This window comes from Ascaphus truei, chromosome 10 (assembly GCF_040206685.1).
Source record: "Ascaphus truei isolate aAscTru1 chromosome 10, aAscTru1.hap1, whole genome shotgun sequence".
In the NCBI taxonomy this organism is placed as follows: domain Eukaryota; kingdom Metazoa; phylum Chordata; class Amphibia; order Anura; family Ascaphidae; genus Ascaphus; species Ascaphus truei.
This window is the reverse complement of record NC_134492.1, coordinates 22409038-22435301: the sequence shown is the minus strand read 5'-3', so window position 1 is coordinate 22435301 and position 26264 is coordinate 22409038. Positions and strand designations below refer to the sequence as shown.

General features: G+C 41.6%; 1 long non-coding RNA gene across 2 annotated transcripts in view; it reads right to left on the bottom strand.

Moving 5' to 3' along the window:
- Positions 1-16196: 16196 nt before the first annotated feature.
- The window catches only part of LOC142503369 (uncharacterized), a 31283-nt gene continuing 21215 nt past the window's right edge, over positions 16197-26264 (bottom strand). The window contains exons 2-4 of one of the 2 annotated variants that reach the window (XR_012803983.1): positions 24744-24950; positions 21045-21101; positions 16197-18130 (exon numbers count right to left, since the gene is read on the bottom strand). This is a non-coding gene — a long non-coding RNA (uncharacterized LOC142503369). Of the gene's footprint in view, positions 18131-21044; positions 21102-23216; positions 24951-26264 lie in introns of those variants that run through there. The other variant, XR_012803982.1, reaches the window with a different exon arrangement.

Below are 26264 nucleotides of genomic sequence, written 5' to 3'. Positions count from 1 at the left end.
TGTCTCTAGCTAAAGGTACCTGCCCGAGGGCTTGCAGGACATCTGCATAATGATCTCATGACAAAAGAGCGGTAAACAAGCTAAGCAGTGGGCTTTGTCAGGACCCTCGTTGTCTGCTGCTAACAGCGGCACCAGGAACGGTTTAATGTCACCCAATAAAATGCAGAGTCCCTATTAAAGGATGATGATAATAACCCAGCTCAAAGGAGCTCACTGATGTACATACTTAGCGCTGGCAGCTTAATGCTGCGTCCCACACCGAGTAAGAGAAAAGAAACCGTTTGTCAAAAAGAAAACAACAAATCGTTGTGTAGGAATGATACCTTTATGGGCTAACTCAGGTTGAAGAATTATTGTAGAAAGCACCTGAATGGGGAGCTTGGACCTCTAACACCAGTTACTCATCATGGAACATGGAACACGTACTGTGCAATAGGGTGACCACATGGGAATTTGGGTTGCTACTTATTGATATGTCCAAGGCCTATGCAGAGATTCTGCAAGGACGTTTTTTTTAATATATCATGTGGATGAGAATAAAGGAGATTCACCAGCAACGAAGAAAAGGGCATTAATAATGTAGAAATTATGTATCACAGAAGAGTGTGACAGATAAAGGGGGTATGTTTAAGAAGAGATTGGGACCCATGTTTAATAAACAATGCTACTCCATGACGCACCTTCTAGTGACAATCCCGGAAGACACCATACAGAACACTCGCTCACTTAGTGGTGCTATGCCATAAGAGGACATTCTGCGCCAACAGGCACCTGCAAGAGAAAGGAGCATAAGGTGTCTCCTGGTTCTGGTCCTAGACCGTGTCTTATACCAGGGGTGCTCAACTCCAGTCCTCAAGCCTTAAGCTTTTGGTATGGTAAGCTGCAGGTTATGGGACTTCTATACGGATTGCTTGGAAGTACCTCTGTTCGGCACGAAAAGAGGAACAGTGGGACCTATTTTATACCCATAAAATGTTTGCGGGTCTGCATTATTTATGTTTAAAGAACAGACAGGAAAAGAGACGTTCTAAAATAAATCCATGTTTTCTTTAAATAAAAGTGGAACTGTATAAACAAGAGGGGTTCCCTGGGGTTGTAAATAAAAAACTAGCAGTACTCCATGCTACCTAGTACCATCACACGTTGACCTATGTTGATATCAGTGTATTAAGACAGGGGTGCCCACCTCCAGTTCTCAAAACTCCCCCAACTGGTCAGGTTTCCATGATATCCCAGGTTCAGCTACCTGTGCTGAAGCAGGGGTTGTTTGAACCACCTGTGCTAAAGCAGGGATATCATGACCTGTTGGGGGGCTTGAAGACAGGACTTGAGCAAACTTGTTTTAGGCAATAGCACAGATTAGTACATATTTTTATTCCTTTGGTAAATATAATTGATACATGGTTGGGGGAATTTTCATAGGCCTTCAACAGGATGCCGATCATTTTATAGCCAAACGGTTTACTTTCTTTAAAAACATAATTTTGCCACGTAATGTAAATTGAGATATCCTATATAGGGCATGCATAGATTATACATATATAACACAGGAGCAGTTGAAATGCTGTTGGGAACAAACTAAACACTTTTCTGAGCATTCTATAAAATTGCTGTGCACATTCCGAAAATACAGGTGGTTCTGAGCATACACCTGAGCCACGAAGCACAGAGAATCTGCCTGCGTTACACTTTCATATTTGGTGTAAATAGAGAGGGGGAAAAACCTTCGCACAAGTTTGGTGAAAATTTGCACGTTTAGCCAGCAAATAAAAAATATAACTTGTGAGCACATTTGCATGTCTCTGGTTTGTAACCCTGCTTTTCTCTTAGCATACAGTGCTTCTACTGCAGCAAGGGATTCTGGGAAATGTATGTATTTATTTATAAAAAAATGTTTTACCAGGAAGTAATACATTGAGTTACCTCTCGTTTTCAAGTATGTCCTGGGACATGCAAATGAGCCAAAAATTATGTACAAATTCTTTGAGAAGTTTGCATTTTTTTCACCCTTGAACATTTCACTAATTTACAAATTGGGAGCCTTTGTTTAGTAAACTGAGATAGATAAATGCATCTGTAGGTGAATATCATTTTTGGAAGTTAGTCTCATTCATTCACTACATATGGGGCCTATTCTATAAGCCTTGATAACCCACTTATCGGGGCCTTTTCAGCCAAAATGCCTACTGCTATTCAGTAACCCTCGATAAGTGGGCGATAAAGGCCTGACTCGCCAATTTTTGCAGCCGTCCAAAACACATCGCCGGGTGAGCGGCGATAAGCCCCTTATCGGCAGGTTCTGAAACCCGTGCAATTCTAGTAGCCTCGATTAGTTTATCGTGGCTAATCGCGGCTCCAGAATGGCGAGTTTCTCCCAAAATCCTCACGCCAGGAAAGGTTGGCGTGAGGTTGGTGAGAAGCTGCTGAGAGGCGGCAAGAGAGGACTTAGGAAAAAAATGGCATTTTTCCTGCATAGGATTGATGCCGGGAGTCTCCGAAGCTGATACCCATTAATAACAGCATCGGAGACCCCCGGCATGAATCCCATGCAATAAAAATGCATTTACAGTAGAGGCAACTGCATTACCTTAGTGGCTAACCACTAAGGCAATGAAGGGGTTAACTACCAGTGCCATGTTTATTGTGGGTAGCGGGGGTGGGTGAAGGTGGTATTTGTGCCGTGGTGGGTGTTTAGGCCTTGCGGGGGGGGGATGCTGGTGCAGTCAACCCCTTCATTGCCTTAGCGGTTAATACGATATGTGCAGGGAGAGACGGCTCTCTCTGCAGCTAAAACAAATCGCCGGATTTGGCCTTTTGAGAGAGGCGAACATCACGTGGCCGGCTACTCGCCAGTTTTGGGAATTTTGCGATCACAGGTAATCGAGGCTTTCTGATATACCGTGATAGCAATGCTCAAAAAAATGGCGGCGAAACCAGCCCAGCGATTTTTTAATGAAGGCTTATAGACTAGGCCCCATAGACTCATTATAGGCGATAAGGATAAATGCTAATGGCCCAACTACTTCAATAAACCTCACCCACCCTCTAAGACAGTATTTATCCATTACAATTTTTATTTTTAGTACAGAACAATTAAATATAATTCCTTTAGGTGCTTGAAATCATCAACTAAATGCATTTGCCACAAGGTCCCTCTAATACAAACATACATCTTAACAAACTGATACATTTGCAATCATTATACTTTCATTTAAAGCTGCAGTTCATGCTGCCGTTTTTACATTTCCCCCCATTCAATATGTGCATCAATACAATCTGCACACTGACAAGTGATTGGCTAAGTTGCCGATCGATCTGTTCAGCTGTAATCGATCACTGAAGATTCGGCTGGGGAGTTCTTTATATCACTGTTAGGGCTGCAGAAGATTACCCAAGATGCAAAGTTCTGTGTGGAAGATCACGTGACCAGGCAGGTACTAGAAACACATGGTTCACTGCTAGAGAGAGAGCAGGGCACAAGAACAAGAGCCTGTTTCAGAAGAGGAAGGGGATGTGACTTTGTAAATGGTTGCGATAGAAACAAAAGTGCTTATTACATTAGAATACATCAAAAATGTCAAAAATATATATTTTTAAATGCTACAAGTATTTTCTCATAGTACAGAACTGATTTTTTTTTTAACCACATGTAGGATATTGCTTGAACTGCAGCTTTCAATTGTTGCATTTAATCATCATCAAGCTCCCAGGAGCAGGGCCCTCATTACCTCTTGTATCTGTTTGCGTGTGTTTGTCCTTATTTGGTATGTCATTCCGTTTATGTAACATACGTAACTCTGTGCCCTCATTGTACTGCGCCGCAGAATATGTTGCCGCTGTACAAATAAATGATAATAATAGTAATTATTATATCTTCCTCTGTGCTGGACATTAACAATTAGATTGCAAGCTCTTATGGGCAAGGATGCATTCATCCTGCTTGTAGATTCGACCGCACACTGTCAATGTCCTATCAGATCAAACCAAAGTCAGTAAGAATTCCATGCACAAAGCCAGACAGCAGGAAGGTCATTAGCCGGGCTAGAAAATAGGAACGCGTTTTCAGGGTGACGTATGAAAGGCAGTTATTTACTAAAGCTGCAAAACCGGAGCAAAATAATTGCACCGGATTTATCAAAGGAAAAATCCCTGTTGCTTTCAATTGGATTCCTCACTTTGATAAATATGGTATTTTACACCAGCCCAGTTTTGCCGCCAGGAGACGTACATACACCCCAACATTTTCTGGGTGCAAAACTGGGGACAAATTGGTGCAAAAAAAAAAAAAAAAGTTGAAGCACATTTTTTTTTGCTTGATAAACCTGTGGAATTTTCTTGGTTTTGCAGCCAGATGTATCACCTCCAATGTGCCCCTAAAAACCCCAACAAATCCCATTTATGCAGAATATTACAGAATGTGACCCAGTGGCAGCATTGGCATATCCCACCATATTGCCCCAAAAGGGAAGAATGAAGCATGCAACATATTTGCATCAGACCCCTTTATGTGATTTGCATTCATCTCCATTTTCACTCTAGTAAACAATTTATAGAGAAAGGGAAAAACCTTGGACCCCCTTGATAAGTACTTGGGTTCCTTATTAGTGCAATCATTGGCCCAGCCATGGATGTTGCACAGATGGAGCAGTGGCGTTCCAGCCTTTGCTGCTGCTGCTGCTGCACGGCATTAGCTGAGGTGCACAGCCTCTGTGAGTCAGGCAGTGAGGCACTTCCAAAGTATTCATGGAGCAGCTTGACAGGAAACTGGTATCGCTTTGAAGAAAAGCGGCTCCACCCTGCAGGAGATGCACACAATTCAGGCTCAACAGAAACTCAAATTTGCATGGTAGCTTTTCCAGCTTTCCTTGAACCGTCATCATTTCTTTCCCTAGGGGATATACAGATACACTGAGCACGCCACTGCTAGCTCACGCTTTCCTGTCCAAAAGCAATATTTTTTATTTCTTTTACCACCTACCTTAATCACAGAGATGACACACTTTATCATAGGGATTAGATACTTCACTGTAAAATCCTCCAGCAGATCGCTGTGTTGCTGAGAGACTAGTGGATGCAGGGGAAAGCCTTCCAGCAGAAGTATGGGGCACACGCAGAGGCCCAGATTCACTAAACGCTGTAAAACCATTTAACGCAACCTCGGTTACCCATAACCATTTCTTAGGTAAAGGTCAAGTTACAACTCTAGCGTTATAAAGAAATGGGTGGCGGGTGAAATGATACGCAAATTAGTTGTAAAATAGCACGGAAATATCTTACTCGCGAAGCTCTGTTATCGCTAAAAAGTAACGCGGCGTCATTTAAGTCCATACCTAAAAATGGCGTTACTCCCACCCAGATACTAACGAAGGACAAAAGCAATAGGCAAAAGCCCTATTCCAGTGTCTCACTGGGAGTAATACCAAGACTTAAATAATGGCACATTATTTGAAGATAATGTAGTGTTATAATTAAATGGCAGGCTGTTAACCCCTTGCATTGTTATGTAAGTCCCTCTGCAGAAGTTATATAACAGGGGTGTGCAACTTCAGTCCTCCAGAGCCACCATCATGTCCAGTTTTAAGGCTTTCCCTGCTTCAGCACAGGTGGCCCAATCAGTTGCTCAGTCTTCAGCCACCTATGCTGAAGTAGGGATGTCCTGAAAACCTGACCTGTTGGTGGCCCTTGAGAACTGGAGGTGCCCACCCCTTTTATATAGAGTACTGTGCCATTGGGCTGCTCAGATTAGGAGATAATAAAACCACACAAAAGGTCAGTGTGTTGGGTAAAATTCAGTGCAATTTATGATACTTGGTTTAAAATGCACATTTTGTTTGTGAGGCAACGGTTTATGCAGTTTTTCAACCTTCTCCTCCGGACACCCTAGGGAGGCCATGTATTATAGGTGAACAAAAAAATGTGCTTTTCCCCCATACTTTTTCCACTTTAAAAGCTGAATTTCCTGAGGTCCAATTCTGCTTAACAGTTGCAAAAAAAAACTTTTTCATTTCAGTGGACCTTGCTCAGTTTCTATCCAATAACTACTGATAACTAAATGCATAAAACAGATATACTGCTCTGTATTGTGCTTTTATCTTGTGTTATATTATGTTTTATATTTGCTTAATTATATCTGTCAGTAAATTTATTGCATTTTGACAATTGGATTCTGGGCGATTTTTTTATTTTTTGCTTTTCTCTTTTCCACGTATTATAGGTTTATTTATTGCGCTAAAGATTAGATTATTGTGTATTTGGTAATTCATTGGTTATTCCTAAAACCTGGTCTGGTTGGCGAGTCCCACCGAGAGAGATGAGAAACATTCATTTAAAAGCGGCAGTCCACGGTAATCGCCATTTTTGTGCATTTCATTTTTTCATTTACTTTAACAAATGTCGGAGTGTTATTTCCAACACCTGTTTTTTAAATGTGACGCATGTTCAGGAGATCAAAGCTTTTAAAATATGAAGTGTCCTGGAGGTTAAAATGGAGCTCTCCCCAGGGCCCAGTGCAGTCTAAGGCCTTGGGCATGGTCAGCGCTTATGCGCTGACCCGTGCTGAGGCACGCTGGTACTTACCAGTGAGCCCCTACAGCCGCAATGAGAGCGGCTTTAGTAGGGGCTCGCCTACGCTTCCACAAGCGCGCGGAAGCGTAGGCCTTAGCAGAGTTTTAAATTTCAGCGCTCGCCGGAGCCCAGGGCCAGTCACGTGAGCGATTCGCCCAATGAGGGCGAACCAGCTCAGTGACGTCACTGGCCCGCTCGCCGACACGCCCCCGACACGCCCCCGACACGCCCCCGGACGGCGTGCTGTCTATGGCCAGGGAAAGCACCCGCTTTCCCTCAGCCTCAGCGCGCCTCTGCACGCCAGCAAAAACCATGGCCGAGGCAACCTTAGAAGGTAGAAAGGAAGAAAATCATGCTTTTAACACTTGAAAAACATACATATTTTTTTAAGAGCAGGAAATACAAGATACTAACATTATGAGTTAAACTCATACAGGTTTCTGGCGGGATTGCTGCTTTAATATAATGCCTTTGACGCCCGGTGAACCTGCATTGCATTGCCTTGTTTAGATTTCAACTAATGGTAAAATTATTTTGATGATCCTCATGCATCTTCCTCCTGTATATATTTCTGTTATCACAACATCTCTGCTGTATGTAAATTGTAAGCTTAGGCCATGTGTGCTGTGATTTGGTCATTTCTTGAGTCTAGGGGCAAGGTTCATCTTTCCTGTCTTGCCTTCATATACTTTGTGGGCAAGCTACCCGCCTATCTGAACAAGCTCCTCACCCCTACCACACGCAGCACTTATCATCTGAGATCTGGCTCCAAAAGACTGTTCATGGTCCCAAGGCTCAACAAAGTATCCGGCCGCTCCTACTTCTCTTACCGTGTACCCCAAAACTGGAACAGTCTACCGGAGACTCTCACATCCACCACCAGTCTAAGTTCTTTCAAATCTAAAGTGGTCTCACATTTTATTCTGGTCTGTAACTGTTACATACTGGTACGCCTATAACATATATTATCTCTTACTGTGCATGCAATGTCTTGTATATAATGTATACCCTGCTCACTTATGTAACTGTATTTGTAACCATGTATTATTTGTCATCTTAACTCTGTGCACAGGACATACTTGAAAACGAGAGGTAACTCTCAATGTATTACTTCCTGGAAAAACATTTTTATAAAGAAATACAAATAAATTAATGAATTTACAATGTAAAAAAGAAGCGGGTTGGGTCTCCCCACAATCACACTAAATTGAATTTCTGCCTGTACCCCAGTGCTACATCACGCACATCTTCTGACTCATCCCCACTGACAAAAGCCAACCATGTGCTGTCCTGTCCTCCTGCCCTCTGTTGATGTTGATTTATTTGTCATCACTAATAATTAGCACAACTGGAAATACAGAGAACTGATTACAGGTCCTCACAAAGTGTCCTCGCCAGAGTTGTGCAACAGTCCTGCACGGAGCAGCAGAAAGGGGCACTGCTGAATTGTAATCCGTAACCAGGAATATAAAGAGGCCCCAACTCTTGGGGATAAAAGGAGTATCCCACCCCTGATTTCCATATGCACCTGTCCTACGTTTCTCAGTTTTCTCTGCTCTCATTTAGGTCCTGATCCCATAGTATGTATATCTTTATTTATATAGTGCTACCCAGGTATACACAGCGCTTTACAATGCATGTCCCATAATATTATAACACACCAGGAATAAGCGCTTCAGACATAAAACAATAGGAAAATGAGTCCCGCCCCAAGAGAGCTTACAATCTAAATGGGTATTTCCGATTTATGAACCTACATCATTTTCCGTTTTATTATTGAATTTTCCGACGCCGAGGAATACATTTGTGCATAAAATCATTAGACACTTTACTTGGTGATTGTTTGCAACTAGAAGATTTTCTGCCTGTGTTCTGTGCTTGCTGGTGATGTAATTCCAACGTTTCTGGGTAATTACCCAGCAGACATTGCCAAATCCCCCAAATTAAACGCCTCTCCGTAGGCTCTATGTACAAAGAGGTGCGTGTGCGCCGACGCAGCTGCGTAAACAAAAATGTGCATTTCTGAAGTGTATTTCTACTGTTTTAGCATTTGCACGTGCTATGTTAATTTCTTAATGCATAGACCTGAGCCAATACGCAAATGTAACTCCTCCCAATTACCCTATAAATCCCTCATCTCGTCGCAGGCAGATGCAGAAATACTCGAAAATGGCTCAACTTAGATTAATACATAAGCGCCGCCTGGCACAGGTATATTTCAGAGCGAGTTGCCACACAATTATCCCTTTGCGCCAACATTTTACCTTTGATACATATAGCCTGATGTGTTTACCACTTTACCAGAATAGGGGACAGCTCATTGCAAGTATTGCAGATCACTAAACGTGAAAATCTGCCCGCTTAGTCATCACAAGATAATTATTTGCACATCCACATTTATATTTTTTTCCAGTTGAGCCCAAGGTGTATGGTGCTCCCAAGTCAGTGCTCTGGGCCATTGTACATCTTCAGGAGGGTCTTCGGCCAAAAAGCCAGCAAGTGCTGCTGTGCACGGTGCTTTTAAGGTCCATCTGTAGCAGAATGGCTCTCGGATTTCCCTGTTCTGAGAACGTTTTCGGCACTTGGGCCATCCATGGCTTCCGAACGTTGCGCAACTGAGTTGCCCGGTGGCAAACCAGTTAAGTGCTCAGTGCGCTGTGCTGTGCGTTACTTTAAACGTCCCCAACCGGAAGGCCAAGGTGAACTTCAAAAACTTGATGTGGCCCCATCCTGCAGACCTACCTAGAAGGCCGGGGGGAGATTGGTGCTTGTGCATAAAAAAGGCAAAGTGAAAAGTCTGTGTCAAATGTGCTCGTTCCAGTGGTCTCCCCTGAGGTGCAAAGCAGGAAGACTTGGGGTCTATGTTGCTTTCCCGGCCCCTTGGCCAGAGGGTCAAGTGAATGCCATTATCTTTTTCATCCCTGCCAAGAAAGGGACAGATCTACACTGCATCTTAGCCAAAAGCCAGAGCCAGAGAACTTATTTGTAGTAACCAACATATCCCACTCCTACACATGTAAAATAACTTACATTCTTTGTTTATACCCAGACATTGAAAAAGTTATGGTGGGTTGAAACCCCTCCACAGTGCAGTGTGCAGTAAATAAAAATACCACTTGATACCTTCTTTTTGATCATACCTTGGTTATAGCCCAAACCTTGCGTCTTGGGATGAATATAAGGTTGTAGAATAATCGCCATGTGAAAAACCTTTTGGAGCTGATGTAATTGTATGATCAGCCGTCACTGATGACGTCAGCTCCAGAAAAACCTCTGTGCTATAAATGTTATTTTCGCTTAGTATATTATAAAGAAAAAGGTGACTGTACCCTGGAACAAAGCAAGACCAGACTGAAAGCTGCAGAGCAGGTACAGATTTTGCAAGAGGACTTTTAAAAGTAACATGTGATAATTAAAAGTGACATCGTTTCCACCCGATCACTCAGTTTATTTAAAATGACCTTCTTTATTTGAGGGGCCTTGCCTGGATTTCACTTAATTTGATTATTCAATGAAAACTCGAATGTTGATCATTATTTTCCGAGGCAGCAGAAATAATTTGTTTTTGTTCCATGTAGTTCGTATTATTAAATTGCTGATATTAAATTGCATTGTTTGGGAACCAGAATTAAGGTTATGATTATGGTATCACTAAAATCATGTTGTACAGTGAGAGATGTGGGTAATAAACAAGAAATTCAACAATTGATTCTACAAAATAAATAAGAAACAGACAGACAAGAAACACCAACAGGTCAGGTTTTCAGGATATCCCTTTTTCAGCACAGGTGGCTCAGTCAGTGTCAAAGACTGAGCCACTGATTGAGCCACCTGTGCTGAAGCAGGGATGTTCTTAAAACCTGACCTGCTGGTTGCCCTTGAGGATTGGAGTTGCCCGCCCCTGGCTTAATGGCGAGAGAGGCTAAATCGGAAGCCTCCTGCCCCTGAGTGTTGCTCAGATGTCTTATTGGTCAGGCAGGTATTAATACTCCGTGATGCTCTGCACATACTCTCGGGAGCCGGCCTGCAGTGTGGTGTGGTGAGGCTGCTGTTGATCTTGGCACATACTCCCTGACACACCTGTTGTTCAAACGCCCAGTGTGGGGTTCAGCACCAAAATGTATATTTATTGTATTTGCAATAGGAAATACACACATAGAGATACAAACTGAGATACGTGAGGGGACATTGACATGATAACAATAAGATACCCACAGTGACACAGTCATTTCACAATGTCACATGCCGATAGATGCACACAGATATATATGCACTCTTAGACAAACGTCATAATTACAGTACAACATGCAGATATAAGCATACAACACACTGAAACATAAGCACACTGACACAACTCATATGCACCAGCACAGTCATACAGGTGTGCAACACAACTAAGTATATATACAGTGGTGTGAAAAAGAAAGTACACCCTCTTTGAATTCTATGGTTTTACATATCAGGACATAATAACAATCATCTGTTCCTTAGCAGGTCTTAAAATTAGGTAAATACAACCTCAAATGAACAACAACACATGACATATTACACCGTGTCATGATTTATTTAACAAAAATAAAGCCAAAATGGAGACGCTATGTGTGCAAAACTAAGTGCACCCTTAGAATTAAGATGCTAAGTAGCAGACAGGTGCTGCTAATCAAATGCCCTTGATTAATTGATCATCAGCAAGTGTGACCACCTCTATAAAAGCCGAAATTTTAGCAGTTTGCTGGTCTGGCGCATTCAGGTGTGTGTTAACACAATGCCAAGGAGGAAAGACATCAGCAATGATCTTAGAGAAGCAATTGTTGCTGCCCATCAATCTGGGAAGGTTTATAAGGCCATTTCCAAATAATTTAAAGTCCATCATTCGACAGTGAGAAAGATTATTCAAAAATGGAAAACATTCAAGACAGTTGCCAATCTTCCCAGGAGTGGACGTCCCAGCAAATTCACCCCAAGGTCAGACCGTGCAATGCTCAGAGAAATTGCAAAAAAAACAAGAGTTACATCTCAGACACTACAGGCCTCAGTTAGCATGTTAAATGTTAAAGTTCATGACAGTACAATTAGTAAAAAGACTGAACAAGTATGGTTTGTTTGGAAGGGTTGCCAGAAGAAAGTCTCTTCTCTCTAAAAAGAACATGGCAACACAGCTTAGGTTTGCAAAGTTGCATCTGAACAAACCACAAGACTTCTGGAACAATGTCCTTTGGACAGACGAGACCAAAGTGGAGATATTTGACCATAATGCACAGCGCCACGTTTGGCGCAAACCAAACACAGCATATCAGCACAAACATCTCATACCAACTGTCAAGCACGGAGGTGGAGGGGTGATGATTTAGGTTTGTTTTGCAGCCACAGGACCTGGGAACCTTGTAGTCATTGAGTCGACCATGAACTCCTCTGTATACCAAAGTATTCTACAGTCAAATGTGAGCCCATCTGTCCGACAGCTAAATCTTGGCCGAAATTGGGTCATGCAACAGGACAATGATCCCAAGCACACCAGCAAATCTACAACAGAATGGCTGAAAAAGAAAAGAAACAAGGTGTTGCAATGGTCCAGTCAAAGTCCAGATCTCAACCCGATTGAAATGCTGTGGCTGGACCTTAAGAGAGCTGTGCATAAACAAATGCCCACAAACCTCAATGAACTGAAGCAACGTTGTAAAGAAGAGTGGGCCAAAATTCCTCCACAACGATGTGAGAGACTGATAAAGTCATACAGAAAACGATTACTTCAAGTTATTGCTGCTAAAGGTGGTTCTACAAGCTATTGAATCATAAGGTATACTTAGTTTTTCACACATGGCTTCTCCATGTTGGCTTTATTTTTGTTAAATAAACACGACAGTGTAATATGTCATGTGTTGTTGTTCATCTGAGGTTGTATTTAACTAATTTTAAGACCTGCTAAGGAACAGATGATTGTTATTATGTCCTGATATGTAAAACCATAGAATTCAAAGAGGGTGTACTTTCTTTTTCACACCACTGTATATATATATATATATATATATATATATATATATATATATATATATATATATACACACACACACACATACTCCATGTCACATGCATATACACACTGATATAGATCATCGGTATGGCAGTGTACTGTGTGTTTAGTTCTGGAGACCCTAGCTATATACAAAGTGTTGCACAGAGGAATAGCAAGTTAGTGCGTCTCTGTGCGCCAATGTATAAAAACCAATGTATTCTGCGCTGTGTGCGCGTCAGTGTCTTTTTCACAAATAAATAAATGATGCTATGGGGGGGGGAGTTAGAGGCGGAGTTTGGATGTTGTCTGTGCCGCACATATGTAAATGATATGTATTATTAAACTGGTGTGGTGCCACGATTGTGCAATTAAAGTGGCGTTTGACACTTTTGTGCACCATAAATGCATCAAAATTGCCCATCAAGTTTTTCTTGGCGTAAAAGACGAACGCGAGGAGGCGCAAACCATTCTTGCTGAACCATATGTACGAGCATGCCACACGCCATGCTAAGAATAAGAAAATGCACCTTATTTTAGGCTCAGGGGAAAAGTGAGGCGGTACTTAGTTACAATTAGTGATAAAGAAAATAAGCGCAAATAACACCACTTTAACGAAGAAACAAAATATACTGTCCTTTAGAAAGTGCAGCTCCTGAGCTAGGACTCAAACCCAATCCGGATAAACAGTGAAACTGTCCTGCGCTCCGGTATACCGCCACAGCACCCGTAGGTGTCAGTGTGAGCCACGGGAGCGGAGTGAGAGGGGCAGATACCGACCACTACGCTGGATCGGGGCTGGGAGGGAAATCCCTTACCTCTACTCTCTGATCTGGGTCCTGCTCTCTTCTTACCTCCGCTGCTCCTGCGTGCGACCGTGAGAATTGTAGAGTAGATTTGGGAGAAAATCAGGCGCTACTGCAAGCGGCAAGGATCCAGGCAACTTCCGGTTTGTAGGAGAAAACTTTATTCCGATATCACACACACAAAGAACCAGGCTACACCTCAGTCTCCCCCTCAACGCGTTTCACGCTGTGGAACTGCGCTTCGTCAATCCCAATCCAAACAGCAAACGATGAAGAACAGCAGGTGCGCAAATTTCATCAGGACATGAAAGAAATTAAAACACAAAATAGTGCAGCATTGTTTTTTCAGAGAAATAGAATTCGTACTGTAGACTCTGCAGATTTTACACTCACTTGTTTAACGTGATATTCAGGCAGTGTGGTTATTAGCAGTGACCAACTTTAGTTACATCCAGACAGGTACTCCAAATCAACACAGGTGACCAACTTTGATTGCATCCAGACAGGTACTCCAGATCAACACAGGCAATGTTCCATAGGGGGGAGGTGAAATCCGCATATACAAGGAGAAAAGCAAAAATAGTGGTACTTATTTACAGAAAGGGTAGTGGAGTTGTGGAACAGCCACCCAACAGAGGTAAGGAAATTCCAACATGCTTGGGATAGACATAACGCTATCATAAATATCATCGAAAAGCCCGTATTCAATAAGCTCTGAAGTTTTACATTAGAGAGGAAATGGGTTCTTATCTGCTGTCAAATTCTATATTTCTACCTACACGGGCACGACTACCAAATAACACACACTGACATATATACACTGACACAATAAGTGATACAGTGACATATTCATTCACCGGGATCCTTAATGACACATTGATTTACAAGCAAATGAACAATGACAGTCATAAAGACATATGTAAGTGATCCAAGAGCTGGAGAAGGTCAAATATTTATACAATGCGCGTCTGTATAACAATTGCAATAATTTAGTTAACGACTAACTAAAATGTATCGAAATCTCTAGTGGGAAACAATTTGGGGCACTTCCTGCGCAGCGAGCGAACGGCACCAGTTTTAACAAATAAAAAGTCGCATTGTTTTCCGTTGTTTAAATCTGCAATACCTTGCAGGCCCCTCTGGCAGTGGAGAGGTTAAAGTTTCCCATACTAGGGTCCCTGCCCAAAAGTGAGAGTGTGCATCCTGTACACACAGCTCTCAGGCGGCGGTGGCAAAAGGCCAGAGTTATATTATCAGGCAGAGGGCCCTGTCCCAAAAGCTGTCTGCACAGAGCTCATGGGCCTGATATCTTTTCAATGGAGAGTACCATAACGGTGCTACCCATGCACTATAATTGGCCTATGATCTCCGCAATATTGCAATTAATTTTCAGCGACAGAAACATCCTTAATATAACAAAGAGCTGTCAGTGGGTCATAAACTGGGATCTGTCACTTTATACGCTCTATGTAGATATATCTTTATTAGCAGAGCGCCGCTGTCTATGTACGTAGTGCTATGACGCAGTAATACACGTGACCCAGGAGACATCATGGGAATAAGCGCTTCTGCCACAAAACATTAGGAAAAGGAGTCCCTGTCCCGAAGAGCTCACAATCTAAGTGGTGAGTAGAGAGAACTTACAGAGACAGTGGGGACGGTGTTATTATGGTGTGTGTCCAGTGGAAGATTTCCCATTAAAACCGTTAGGCCCGGGCCTAGGGCAGCAAAACTTGGGGGCTGCAAAAATGTCCGCCACCATATATTTTGCCGGGCTCTCGGTCCGATCGGGCCTGATGGGAAGTCATTTACATACAGTTAGGTCCGAAAATAATTGGACACTGGCACAATTGTCATAATTTTGGCTCTGTACGCCACCGCAATGGATTTGAAATGAAACAACCGAGATCCAATAGAAGTGCAGACTTTCAGCTTTAATTCAAAGGGTTGAACAAAAATATCGTATGAAACGTTTAGGAATTGCAACTATTTTCATACACAGTCCCCTTATTTCAGGGGCTCAAATGTAATTGGACAAATTAACACAATCATAAATAAAATGTTCATTTTTAATACTTTGTCGAGAATCCTTTGCAGGCAATGACTGCTTGAAGTCTGGAACACATGGAACGCTGGGTTTCCTCCTTTGTGATGCTTTGCCGGGCCTTTACTGCAGCTGTCTTCAGTTGTTGTTTGTTCGTGGATCTTTCTGCCTTAAGTTTTGTCTTCAGCAAGTGAAATGCATGCTCGATCGGGTTGAGATCAGGTGATTGACTCGGCCATTGCAGAATATTCCACTTTTTTGCCTTAAAAAACTCCTGGGGGGTGAAGTGGGGAATATTCTGCATATATTCTGGTCATGTCCCAAAATCCAACAAACATGGACGGAAGTGTTCACCTTAATACATAAGATCCTAGAAATCACTGTCCCACATGACCCAGTATATATATAGCTAGGCAAGCCAATGGCCAATATTCCCCCCAAAAAAGCTAGAGTACTAGCCCAAATGTTAAATGCTACAAGGTGTACAATTGCCAAAAATTGGAAACAACCTGCCCCCCCCCCCCCATCCTTAAACCAAATAAATTACAAAATCTGGCACATAGTTTATATGGAAAAACTCTCAGCCTATCTGAACGGCTCTACCTCGCAATTCTCTGCGATTTGGGCTCCCTGGTTTCGCCATGCAGGTATATCCCCATATATAGATTAGAATATTTGGAACAGAGTGATACATATGATAATTAAATTGTTGTGTACAATGCCATATTTTTACAAATGCTACCCCTTCCCCCCCTCCCCGATCCCCCCCCTTATCTGTTTTATGTTCTGTTAATTTTTATTTCGTATGTAAAAAAAAAAAATGCTCAATAAAAATTTAAGTAAAAAAAAAAAACTCCTGGGTTGCTTTCGCAGTATGTTTTGGGTCATTGTCCATCTGTAAAGTGAAGCACCATCCAATCAACTTCACTGAATTTGGCTGAATCTGAGCAGACAATATATCCCTATACACTTCAGAATTCATCCGGCTGCTTCTGTCTTCTGTCACATCATCAATAAACACTAGTGACCCAGTGCCATTGTAATCCATGCATGCCCATGCCATCACACTGCCTCCACCGTGTTTTACAGATGATGTGATATGCTTCGGATCATGAGCCATTCCAAGCCTTCTCCATACTTTTTCTTCGCATCATTCTGGTACAGGTTGATCTTAGTTTCATCTGTCCAAAGAATGCTGTTCCAGAACTGGGATGGCTTTTTTAGATATTGTTTGGAAAAGTCTAATCTGGCCTTTCTATTCTTGAGGCTTATGAATGGTTTGCACCTTGTGATGAACCCCCTGTATTTGCTCTCTTGAAGTCTTCTCTTTATGGTAGACTTGGATAATGATATGCCTACCTCCTGGAGAGTGTTCTTCACTTGGCTGGATGTTGTGGAGGGGTTTTTCTTTACCATGGAAAGGATCCTACGATCATCCACCACTGTTGTCTTCCGTGGACGTCCAGGCCTTTTTGTGTTGCAGAGCTCACCAGTGCGTTCTTTTTTTTCTCAGAATGTACCAAACTGGCCACTCCTAATGTTCCTGCTATCTCTCTGATGGATTTTCTTTTTTTTTTTGCAGAAAAGGATGCCCTGTTTCACTTGCATTGAGAGCTCCTTTGACTGCATGTTGGGTTCACAGCAACAGCTTCCAAATGCGGATGCCACACTTGGAATCAACTCCAGACCTTTTACCTGCTTAATTGATGATGAAATAATGAAGGAATAGCCCACACCTGTCCATGAAACAGCTTTTGAGTCAATTGTCCAATTACTTTTGGTCCCTTGAAAAACAGGGGGCTACATACTGTATTAAAGAGATGTAATTCCTAAACCCTTCCTCCAATTTGGATGTGAATACCCTCAAATTAAAGCTGATAGACTGCACTTTAAGCCCATGTTCATAATTTAACTGTAACTTGAATTTATTTTGGTACACAGCCGAAATAACAAAACTTGTATCAGTGTCCAATTATTTCCGGACCTAACTGTATGCCGGGGGCCTCCTTGCTCTCTCCTTTCTGCCGCCCCCCTCCTCCTCCTTCCGATTCGCGGCGGCAAATGACATCGCGGACGTCACCAACTTGGCGTCACACGGTGTCTCGTTACCATGGCAACGAGACGCTGTGTGACGTCGGCGGCGTCATTTGACACTGCGAATCGGAAGGAAGAGGAGGGCAGCAGAAAGGAGATGTATAACACTAGTAAAGGGATTATTACTTTGGGGTTATTTAAAGGCTTATTTAAAAAGAAATGCTTCTATCGCCTAAGAATTTTAACCTGTTATTGGTGGAACCCCACCGTATGTTATTAAAGCTCTTCCTCAAAGGTGATACGTCAATAACCATAGAGGTCATCAGTCAGATTTATTTGACCTGTAGGACCATGAGTATTTTGAGTATCAACATTTGAACTGAAAACAAATCTCATCATCTTTCATTGACTTTCTTGGATTGAGGCACATTTTATATGGGAGAAATAGTGTAGCCACTATAAGGCTCCTGTATCCTGATCACTTTCAGATGTCCGTTCGCACCAGGTTTTAAAGTTGGTGGGAAAGCCCAAACTAACTGTAGCAGTCATTAGATGTTCTATGCATATTCAAAATGGAAACTTAACCACAGTTTGGCTTGTACATCAATCATGCCAATATCAAAACCTGGTGTAGATGAGCCTCGCAGGATGATAAGAAGCAGAGTGGCAAACCTGGGGGGAAAGCAGAGACATATGATACATTTTCATCTGTTCATAGAATTAGGAGGAATTGAGGGACGGGATAGGGGTGGTTGGTCAAGGTGACCATGAGAAACATTCTGGCATTAAAAGACAGGAGAGTTACTCTGCCAGGTTACACCCCAATTAAAAAAAAAAAAAAGAAACTTTCATCTGAAAGTTTTCATGTATGATAATAACTATGTGTAATTACAATTAAAACAAGGCTTAAATATCAATACTAAACCATGACAAATAATGGACTTTGTGGTTTCATTCTGCCACCATGTTTAATGTTCTGTGTCCATCTGATGTCCTACAGTAACTTCTTGTACTTTAAATGTATAAGGTGTAGCCTGCCTCTCAGGGACACATCTCTTCCACAGGGTAATAATACAGATAACCGTAAGGTTATGCATTTTGGAAACAAGAATAAGCAGGCGACTTACAAATTAAATGGGGAAAAATTAGGGAATCCTTGATGGAGAAGAATTTAGGAGTGCTTGTGGACAGCAGGCTTAGCAATAGTGCCCAATGCCAGGCAGTAGCTGCAAAGGAAATAAGATCTTATCTTGCATTAAACGAGAATGGATGGAAGGCAAGTAAGCATAATTATGCCTCTGTATAAAGCATTAGTAAGGCCACACCTTGAATATGGAGTATAGTTTGGGGCACCACTCCATTGAACAGACATTATGGAACTAGAAAAAGTGCAGAGAAGAGCCATCAAATTAATAAAGGGGATGGAAATTTTGACTTGCAGTATGAGGAGAGGCTTGCTAATTTATTTGTTCACATTAGAAAAGAGGCATCTAAGAGGGGATATGATAACTATATACAAATATATTGAGGGTCAATACAAGGAGCTTTCAAAAGAACTAATCTTCCCAAGGGCCGTACAAACGACACAAGCTAATCCTTTAAAGTTGGAGGAAATTTCACCAGCAACAAAGGAAGGGGTTCTTTATAGTAAGGGCAGTTAAAATGCAGATTTCATTACCCATGGAGACTGTGATGGCAGATACAATAGATATCTTCAAAAAAAGGTTGGCTATCTTTTTTTTTAGAAAGGAAAGCTATACAGGTATATTCCAAATACGTAGACAGGGGAAGGCTGTTGATCCAGGGAGAAATCTGATTGCCATTAGTTGGAGCCTGGAAGGAATTAATTTTTCTCCTTATGAGACAGCATTGGGTGATGCACCACTGGGGTTTTTAGTTCGTCTTTCTCTGGATCAATGTACTTTAAGTACGGATATAAGTATCTGTCGTCTTAGCATAGGTTGAACTTGATGGACGTATGTCTTTTTTCAACCTCATCTACTATGTAACTAGGTAACTATGTAACTATGTAACTAGGTAACTAGGTAACTATGTAACTAGGTAACTATGTAACTATGTAACTATGTAATATGTCTTAAAGAATCAGGGTTTCTATTTCTGACAAACACATTCGACCGGAAATGTAGCTGGCCCCCAAATTACCCATTCTCTGTATGGTTGGAGCAACGATTGCACCTTTAAGAGTTATCTCAGTGTCCCCTTTGCCTTTCTCCACTCTCTGACCATGCTAACGACTAATTCCACCACATCTGCTAATCTCTATTTTCCTGTAACAGTGAAAGTTAGAGGAAATGAGAAAAAAAAAGAGATTGTGCGAGCGAGATAGAAAGGAAGAAAGGCTAACATGTCCAAAGGTTTATTTTATGTATTATTTCATTTTTTTTTGTCTTGTTCAGGAAATTGACCCCCATCTCCTCTTCCCGTTTGGCTGGGCCGGCTGCTCACTCCGGATCTGGATTTGCGTAGGCAGAGTTAAAATTAGCCGGAGTATATAAGGAGAGCCGTGCAGACCATAACAAAGAGTAAGGCTCCCAGATAACAAGGGATTCGCTAACACGGAGAAATCCTTCAGCACAGCTCAGTCTAAGCAGAGCGAAAAAACATTACTTGATATGTATGCGTATGGGATTATTTCATATATAATGTATATACTGTATTTTTTACGTATACTGCTAAAACAGTGTGTATTCAGCCCGGGTGCACGGTAAGGAATTAGGTATATGATATCGTAGTGACCTGCGCTCACTTTTCTAATTGTTTGTACATCCTGTGAGTGCTGGTCATTCCTGTATTATAAATATATATATATATATATATATATACACACACACACGTATGTATATATTCAGAGATGGAGAGGGGGTTCATGTCCAAATCATGTTTCGTTCTGATATAATATTCCTGCATGCTGTATACATACTTACTGTATGATTTATACACATGGTATGTACAGTTGGGTAAGGTACCGTAGGTAATCAAGTTTCATGCATATAAATTACACACCAGTACTTGCTACCAGTCTTTAGCCGATGATTTACTTTAGACAATGAAACAGTAAGCGTTGAACATTCTATGCCAGGGCTGGGCAACTCAATTTGAACGTAAGTCTCCTGGCTGAAAAACGGTATCCTGGCAGTAAGATTCCTGGGAATGTCAGCATCTCACTCATTTTAAACTCCGTTTATCAAGGTCTTTCAGATGCAAAACTGGGGAATCACTAGTGCAGGGGTGGCCAACTCCAGTACTCAAGGGCCACGAACAGGTCAGGTTTTAAGGATATCCCTGCTTCAGCACAGGTGGCTCAATCAGTCCCTGCTTCAGCACAGGTGGCTCAATCAGAGGCCAACTCTAGTTGACCACACCTGTTGGCCACACCTGTTTCTTGGCCACACCTGTTTCTTTGCCAACAGCCAGCTTAGAAAAGCAAATTAAAGCACATGGCAATGCATTGGATAACACAAGGTCACTGGGTATAAATGACAGTAATTGCTTGCAGGGCAGAGCCTCCATCTTAGTTTAGGGAGATTATTAACCTGCTAGCTAGTTCCATGTGTTATAAACTCACCTAGTACAAACCGGGTTTCTTTTTTTCCGTTTTTTTTTTAGAATTTACTGGAGTGCCCTAAAAGCAAAAAATACAATAACAAAGTATATTCAAATTCACCAAAACCAAATATTGAATTGTTAACCCTTTGTATTACGTATATCATGCTGCATAAAAGCGTGCACATCTTTAACCATTTAAGCTTCAAGAAGCAATCCAATCAGCACTTAAAAAATGTATATATATATATATTATTTTTTTAATTTGCTTTAATATATGTATCCTTTAATTACCTTTATTGAAAATGAATTACCTAAGCTGTCGATTCATTCGTTCTCCCGTAATCGATCAGCAAAGGTCCTGCTTCCCAGGGTTCACTAAATGGCTGCCTTGCACTTTCAATCAATTGTTTAGTCAGTGTAACTCAGCAGCTACAATGTATTCTTAAATTACTAGGGTAACATTATCTATTGTTACAGTTTGCAGCTCAAACTGCTGGGAACATTGGCAACAAATGAACACAAACAGGAAAGTGTTGCAAATATCTTGCACTGCTGGGGAAATGTATCAAAACCTGCTATAGAAAATCAAAGAATGCTCTGTATATTAAAACTCATTAAAAATGGCATGAATAATAAAAATATAAAAGATGCAGTAAGTAGTATCTCAAAAAAGAATATAGTATTAAAAAGGCGCCGGCAGGTAAAGGATATATCCACCAACAGGAGGACCCGAATGGATTCCAGACTGTAGAGATGTGCTTAAAAGAAATATAAAAAAACACAAAACATAGTGTAATACTGTGAATGCAATAGACAAACAACATATACTAAACACAACTATTAAATTGATATATATCAGCTGAGATCATGGGTGATTAGGATTGTAAAAAACATTTAATAAAACTGATTAAAAACACTGGACATAAAAAACATAAACAAAATAATATCATATAATAGGACAATCGGTATGGGACCGGTAATCAGCAACACCGGATGAACTGCCCACTCACCGGACGAAAGATAAAAGCGGGCGGTGGATAAATCTGAGAGTATCCCCTCTCTTTACAGCTCACACAGCTACTGCACCGGATCAGGGTTAGGATGATGGTTGCACACGCCAGCCTGCGTGTGTTCACTCTCCCTTGGCGCTCATATCACCTTGCAGCTGGTGGCAGATTCACCGCAGCAGATTCATAAAGATCTTGCAATAAGTTTCAGCTGATGAACAGCTGATTCGTCTCGGCACTGGGAACAGCTCAGGCGTAGCGATCCAGGTCCCTCAAAGTTAACCCTACGCGTTTCGAGAGCGGGCTGCTCTCTTCTTCAGGGGTTCTAGAAATGTGACACATTTCTAGAACCCCTGAAGAAGAGAGCAGCCTGCTCTCGAAATGCGTAGGGTTAACTTTGAGGGACCTGGATCGCTACGCCTGAGCTGTTCCCAGTGCCGAGACGAATCAGCTGTTCATCAGCTGAAACTTATTGCAAGATCTTTACGAATCTGCTGCGGTGAATCTGCCACCAGCTGCAAGGTGATATGAGCGCCAAGGGAGAGTGAACACACGCAGGCTGGCGTGTGCAACCATCATCCTAACCCTGATCCGGTGCAGTACAGTAGCTGTGTGAGCTGTAAAGAGAGGGGATACTCTCAGATTTATCCACCGCCCGCTTTTATCTTTCGTCCGGTGAGTGGGCCGTTCATCCGGTGTTGCTGATTACCGGTCCCATATCGATTGTCCTATTATATGATATTATTTTGTTTATGTTTTTTATGTCCAGTGTTTTTAATCAGTTTTATTAAATGTTTTTTACAATCCTAATCACCCATGATCTCAGCTGATATATATCAATTTAATAGTTGTGTTTAGTATATATTCTTTGTCTATTGCATTCTCAGTATTACACTATGTTTTGTGTTTTTTTATATTTCTTTTAAGCACATCTCTACAGTCTGGAATCCATTCGGGTCCTCCTGTTGGTGGATATATCCTTTACCTGCCGGCGCCTTTTTAATACTATATTCTTTTTTTGTGTGTTGTTATCTGACCAGGGGGTCAGTTTTAGTATTTAGGCAGCCCCCTATGTGAGGGCTATTTCTCATATAAGGGTTTCTATTTCCTATATAGTTAGCGCTACCTGCCCTGTGTTTGCATCAGTAAGTAGTATCTAATACTACAGAACTGATTTATTTAAAAAAAAAAACATACATGTCAACAGAAGGTGATCACTCATCGTCCTTCCAAAAATACTAATATAGTCCCATGTGTTCTGCTAAGCTGGACCAGTACCAGCTGTACCTAGATTGTATTATAAATTACTGGGGTGCTGTTGAGGTGTGATCAAAAAAAGCTAAAACCACACAAAATCAATGCACGTCCTAACTTACTGAAACCCAACATTTGATTATTATTAACCCTTTCTTATTACTTATACTGCATATCCTTATTTCTAATATTAATTTAAAGAGGCAATCCATGCGGGCAAATGTATATATTTTTTTTAACATAGAATTGAAGCAGGGGGGTCTCCGGAGCAGAACCCCATTAATTTAAGCTCTGGGGACCCCCGGCATCCGGAGATACTTACCTCTGTAGGGGGTGCCGGTAAGTGCTCCAGCTTGCTAGTCAGGTAATGGCGGCTTTTTAAAGCTCCCACGCCCTGCGGGCCAATAGGAAGTCGTGACATCATCCGGGGCGGCTTCCTATTGGTCCACGTGATGAGGGAGCTTTAAAAAGCTGAGCGGTACAGACACCCCCTTCGGAGGTAAGTATCTCTGTAAGCAGGGGAGTACTGCAGCTAAAATTAATGGGGTTCAGCTCCAGACACCCCCTGATTCAATGCTCTTTAAATATATATATATCTATTTGCCGCTTGGATTGCTCCTTTAAATTGGGGGGTTTTAGTTACATATTTTTGGCCAACGTATGATAACCTTATAGCTGACATCTGTGTGACGTAAATCACGGCTCCCATGGGCAGAGAACGGGGCTAAAGTGACTATATGATGACATCGCACTGATATAAAGCGTCTGCATCTCTGTATAAAACAGAGGCGCCTTTGAAAGGATGTCCCCGAATCAATTGTCGAAGCAAACAAGTGTTTGTGTGGGCGGCTGCTTAATCCGTTATTCATATAAGTATGTTTGTAATAAGTAAGCATGTTTCCGCAGGAACGATACATTGTGACCTACATCTTGTGTCCCAGCGTGTTCTTGGTTACATTACAGTTAAACAATAAACAGAACCACACATTGCTGCACAATACATCTGCCTAAGTGCTGTATCTTCTTTTGTACATAAAGTCATCTGAACAACGACCATCGTAACCTGAAAAATATATATTTTATTTAATTAGTAAAGCCATAATATTTAACCGTTTTGCTGCCAGAAGAGTGTGTCACAGCATGAGTTCTATTTATTGTTTACAAATACACACCATCCAAAGACATTTATTTTCTTTGCAGCCTGGGGAGAATTTGATAAGTAACCCTTTTAGTGAATAATGTGGCATGATATACACATAAGGAAGAATTAGAACGAATAAAAACATACAATCTGTTGGAAATGTGCAAGAAAAGGTGGCACCATTTCAAAATGGTACAGCGGATTATTTTGTCTTTTAATCTTTTCACTATTACTTGCTCTGCCTTTTATAAACCTGCTCGTGTCTTTGGGTGAGGCAGTCTGGCTGCAGATCCTCACACAGACTCTGTTTACTTACAACTAGGATATAAACACTCAAGTTATTAGGAAACCCTCAGTTCTTCCTTCCTCTGCCGTTTGGAATCTTTGCTACAATTTATGGTCCCAGCAAAGTCAAGTTTCTTAGGTATCCTGATAAGAATAAATGCACTGCCCAGTCTGCAGGCTGTATACCAAGGCAGTAGGAGGCTCTGACACTGGTTTTACTGAAAGGCGTCATTCTTTCCTAAGGGTACAAAAAAGTAAAGTAAGATGTTTGAAATATGGCTTGTTGGTGGTTTTTTTTTAACCTTTTTTAGGTTGAGGAATCCTATATTTATATTGTGAAATTCTGCAAAACCCCAACCCTCTCTAATAGCACGTCTGAGATCAGATGCATTGTAAGGAGCCCCAACCCTCTCTAATAGCACGTCTGAGATCAGATGTATTGTAAGGAGCCCCAACCCTCTCTAATAGCGCGTCTGGGATCAGATGCATTGTAAGGAGCCCCAACCCTCTCTAATAGCACGTCTGAGATCAGATGTATTGTAAGGAGCCCCAACCCTCTCTAATAGCGCGTCTGAGATCAGATGCATTGTAAGGAACCCCAACCCTCTATAATAGCACGTCTGACATCAGATGCATTGTAAGGAGCCCCAACCCTCTCTAATAGCACGTCTGAGATCAGATGCATTGTAACGTAACCCCAACCCTCTCTAATAGCGCGTCTGAGATCAGATGCATTGTAAGGAACCCCAACCCTCTCTAATAGCATGTCTGACATCAGATGCATTGTAAGGAGCCCCAACCCTCTCTAATAGCGTGTCTGAGATCAGATGCATTGTAAGGAACCCCAACCCTCTCTAATAGCGTGTCTGAGATCAGATGCATTGTAACGTAACCCAACCCTTTCTAATAGCGCGTCTGAGATCAGATGCATTGTAAGGAATCCCCGACCCTCTCTAATAGCGCGTCTGAGATCAGATGCTTTGTAACGTAACCCAACCCTTTCTAATAGCGCGTCTGAGATCAGATGCATTGTAAGGAACCCCAACCCTCTCTAATAGCGCGTCTGAGATCAGATGCATTGTAACGTAACCCAACCCTTTCTAATAGCGCGTCTGAGATCAGATGCATTGTAAGGAACCCCAACCCTCTCTAATAGCGCGCCTGAGATCAGATGCATTGTAAGGATGTGCTATGTGTGTGTAAATACAGTATATAGAAGAGTCTTGAAAGCCTGAGCAGAACTACATAAAGAACTCACATGTTGGTCCATTAAAAATGATCACAGCCTGCAACAAACCTGGAATTCCATAGGGTGCCAACATAGGTGTTACAAAGGCTACAAATTGTAACAACTACCGGGAATTCAGTGAGAAATTATTAATATTATCATAATGAATTTATAATACACCATGTTCTGTAGCACAGGTGAAATATAATAACGAGCATAACAAATAGATTAACATTCATTTATGCATGATAACACAATAGATCAGGATCTTACAAGATACATTATATATATTTGGGTTTTGTATTATGAAGATGATAAATAACC